Raw genomic sequence first — 4583 nt, 5'->3', positions numbered from 1 at the left:
CATTCTAAACAAATATTTGAGAACATTATGGCAAACAAAGGAGGTTCATTACCTTAACATATATTAATATTATTAAGTGCCTAATAAACAATACAATATGCTGATGATGCAGCAATAAATATATCAAGAAAAAGGTATATATCGTCAAGGTAATTTACACCTTAATCCAAGAGCTGCAATTAAGCAAAAAGTAGACTAACAAGAAAAATGGAACCCAAGACAGTCATTTCCTACTTTATATTGTGGGTTCCATATAGATTAGAAGTCTAAATTGGAAAGACAAAACTACAGAGCTAACAGATAAAAAGATATAACTTCGAAAACCTGACGTGTTTAAAGGCACCCTATACAATAATAAAAATCTATAATATATAGGGAAAGAATTCCTTGATATTAATATAAAGGTTACCTCTTCAAAGAAGGACACATAGGGCTGGAGTAGACTTACTGGTATTCTACTATAGAATTACTGTGAGTGTAGCAAATGTAAGAAATTATATCATTGATGTGGGGACAATGGCCACTGGAGGTGCTGAGTTCAGGGAGAGGGAATACTGGTGTATTTTGGGAGCTTTTTCTAGACTTGGAAATTGTCCTGAATGACATTGCAACAATAGATACAGGACATTTATATCATGCTATAACCTACAGGATTGAGTGGGAAAGAGTGTACACTAGAATGTAAACTACAATCCATGCTTAGTGGCAATGCTCCAAATGTGTTCATCAATTGCAATGAATGTACCACACTAATGAAAGACGTTAATGTGGGAAGGGATGGGAGGTGTAGGCAGTGGGGCATGTGGGAATCCCTTAATTTTGTGTAACATTTTGTGTAATCTAAGTATCTTTAAGAAATTTTTAAAAAATTAAAAAGACATATAGGCAAAGTTAATAAATTGATGGAGCAATGGAAGATGATTTTCTTAGCTTCAAATTCAGAAGCAATAAATATATGCTATTAAAGGTTGAGAGAAAAACATTCTCAAATCAAAGAATATGCCTAGAAACACAATAGAGATGTACCAAAATTATTTTTTATTTTTCAATATTCAAAATATAATTCCAAAGTGGCTATCAATTATGATTGACCATGAATTTGAGCTTCTCATAATTGATAGCCATTTTGGAATTATGAGACAAAGTTTAAGAGTATTACAATGGCAACAATTGTAAAGCTGTTATTTTCAGTGTTTTAACAAGAATATGGACTAAACCTAATATTTATGTTCTACTGAAAAAATGTGATTTAATAAAGTGGGATTTGGAAACTAAGGTATTCATGGATCTGGGAATAAATTAATAATATATGGTCGGTGCTGTGAGGACAATGCAGTTGTTAGAAAAAAAAAATGTTAGTTAACCTTCAGCAAATTTCATTGATCCTTTGACATAAACAAATGCAACTAAGATAACAAGATCGATTTAACCACAAAATTCAATAGAATTAATGAAGCACATATAAACACACAGACATTCACATTACATATTAATTAAATTTTATGTAGCAATTGTATCTGAATGAAAATTTCTTTGGACTTTGAGAAGATGACTGTCATAATTTGTTCAATTAACAATTTAATAACTAAACTAAGACATATATTTTTTATTAAGTGTAAATTGTTTTCCAACCTGTAATGAGACCAATTAACTGTATGTAAATTAATCAGTACATAGACAATTACTGTACAAGTAGCTTTAAATGGTAATTCTGTTTTCTCTCAGGTAGGAATCATGGAGCATGGGTAGCCTCTGGGTTTTCTTGTCCCAACTTCTGCATCCCCAGCTTTTATTGTACAGGTATTTGAACTCTCTTTAATTCACCCATTGTGCATTGTCTTGTCTCATGTGCACCATTAACATGCTTTTATCCTTTGCCTCTCTAGATAATCATTAATTATTTTAAGCACTGAAACTTTATTAGAATTGTTTTCTATGATATTGCTTTAAACATTTTTTGTTATTGTTACTTGAATGGCTTTAAGGCACATCTCTTTCTTCCTGCCCTTAGTACTGCCTGCCTTCTTTCTCTTGGCTGCTCCCACTAGATGACAGGAATTCTGAAATAGAGTTCACTTAGCATGTGGTTATGAATATATATGAATCTGTGTAGAGATGTATTTCTCTTGTAATTGTCCAGAATATTTACACACTTCATGTTCAGGATAGAATGAATAGGTAAACTTACATAAAGTGTAATGGGTACTAGTCTATCTATCTATCTATCTATCTATCTATCTATCTATCTATCTATCCGTCTGTCCGTCCGTCCATCCATCCGTCCGTCCATCTATCATCTCTCTATATTTTTATCTACTTAAACATTAAATAAAAAATAATGCAGTACACGGTGAAAACGTAATTTAGAGCATATATTTGTAGTAAAAAAATCTTAGTTTTTATTCCCATTTTGCCACAAAAATCAGTGAATCTGTAAAAAGTATGCAACTTTCTTGACCTCATTCCATTTAGAGCAACAAGTATATAGGAAAAGAACCTCTCATATCTACTTTATAAATGTACAGTAGTTAACTTTCAAAAAAGAGTTGGCACAGAATAATAATTCATTTAAGCAACTTTTATTCATAAATGTTTATATAAATTTAATTCTATAGTACCCACTTTCATCCAAACAACAAATTGATCATTTTATTTTCTATGAATGTAAAGGTAATTTTATACACTTTGTTTAACACAGATTATTTACATCTATGTTGAAATGAAAAAAATTTTCCTTTGGGTATCCAGAAATATCTAGCGAATATTCTATCCAGTGCATGCTTAATCTCCCTGTTTCTCAGGCTAAAAATAATGGGATTTATGACAGGAGGCACCATAGTGTAGAACATGGCTGTCAACAGTGTTTGAATTGTTGATTCTTTTGATATAGGGCCCAAACAAGCAAACAATCCAGATATAATAAATAAAATGAAAGTAGCAATTTGGGGAGAGCAAGTCGATAAGGCTTTTTTTCGGGCTTCCAGAGACTGCATCTGGAGCACAGTTAAAAATATGTTAATATATGAGATGACTAAGATGATAAAACCAAGTAAGAGAATACAAGCACTTACACCTAAGGCTACAGATTCAGAAAACTGGACTTCCAGAGATGAGATGCTCATGACTTGAGGTACATCACAGAAAAACTGATGGATCACATTCGACTCTGTGAAGGGGAGCCTGAACATGTTGCCTGTGTGGATGGAAGAATAGACCAGCCCACTCACCCACAAGCCACTTGCTAACCGTGTGCACAGACGTGGCGTGATACAGATCCCATAGTGCAGAGGGTGGCAAATGGCAATATAGCGGTCATAAGACATTGCAACAAGAAAAAAGAACTCTGTTGATCCAAATAAGATAAATAGGAATGTCTGAATGGCACATTCTTTGAGAGAAATTAATTTGCTTCCTGTCAGATAATTCATCACAGATTTGGGAACAGTTACTGAGATGTAGCCAAAGTCTAACAAGGATAAATTGCCTATAAAGAAATACATGGGGGAGTGGAGTCGGGGATCTGTTACAATGGCAGTAATGGTCAGAAGATTTCCAGCCAAGGCTCCCAGATAAATCAGTAAAAATAGCAGACCTTGCAAGATTTGGAGCTCCCAGCATCTTGAGATATCCATGAGCAGGAATTCTGTGAAGATGGTGAGATTGTCCATGTCTGCTAATATGCTGCAGTCTCTCCGTAGTCAAATGATAAATTGATAAAATTATGCTAAAAGTAAAAATTGAGAATCCAAAATATCCTCAGAGAATGAAAACTCTGAACTAAGATTGTTTACTGCATTTAAAGATCCAAACTTCATATGCAATTTTATATGATATAAATATGCTTAAATGGTAAATGAAAATATAAAAGAATCAGAATATAAAGAATCTAAACAATATTAATAACGTTGAGTGCTATTTCTAGACCTTGGTCAATTTAGTTTTATGCACTTTGATTTAAAAATACCAATACAGATCCATATTAGAATTCAAAGTAAGATAAAAAAATAACCAAATATACCTGAAGACTGAAATGTTTTCTCTTTCTGGTCATTAATATCTCTCACAAAGACTTAATGATGTAAATTATAAGACTGTGGTCTTTCAGTTCCATTGGCTGCAAATGTCGCAGAAAGACTTTTTGAAGAGAGGTGTATTCTTATTTCAAGCTATGTGATCAAATGTGCTTTCGGCTTTTCATTTATGCTTGCCGCTGTCTTTCTGGGGATCACTGATGAACTTATACTCACAATCCTCAGGGGAAGTAATAATTCAGCATCCAGAGGAGAAAAGAACTTATAAAGTCTTATTTTTGATAAATATTTTATCCAATATATTGTGATTAATTTAATGCATAAAAACTTATTTTTAAGAGACAAGAGTAGAATATGGGTTTTGAGAACTTGAGGAAGCTCAAGTCTGCAAAAATAGTTTTTGCATTAATGTTGAGTTAGTGATATTTCAGTGTTACTATTTCATGATAACAAGAGTAAGAACCTTAAGAGAAGAAAAATTAAAATTCTGTATAAGTGCATATATGTGTATATAAAATATGTGTACATATAAATTAATTAAATATATATACA

Source organism: Dasypus novemcinctus, chromosome 16 (assembly GCF_030445035.2).
Source record: "Dasypus novemcinctus isolate mDasNov1 chromosome 16, mDasNov1.1.hap2, whole genome shotgun sequence".
NCBI classification, from domain to species: Eukaryota; Metazoa; Chordata; class Mammalia; order Cingulata; family Dasypodidae; genus Dasypus; species Dasypus novemcinctus.
This window is presented reverse-complemented; position numbering follows the sequence as displayed.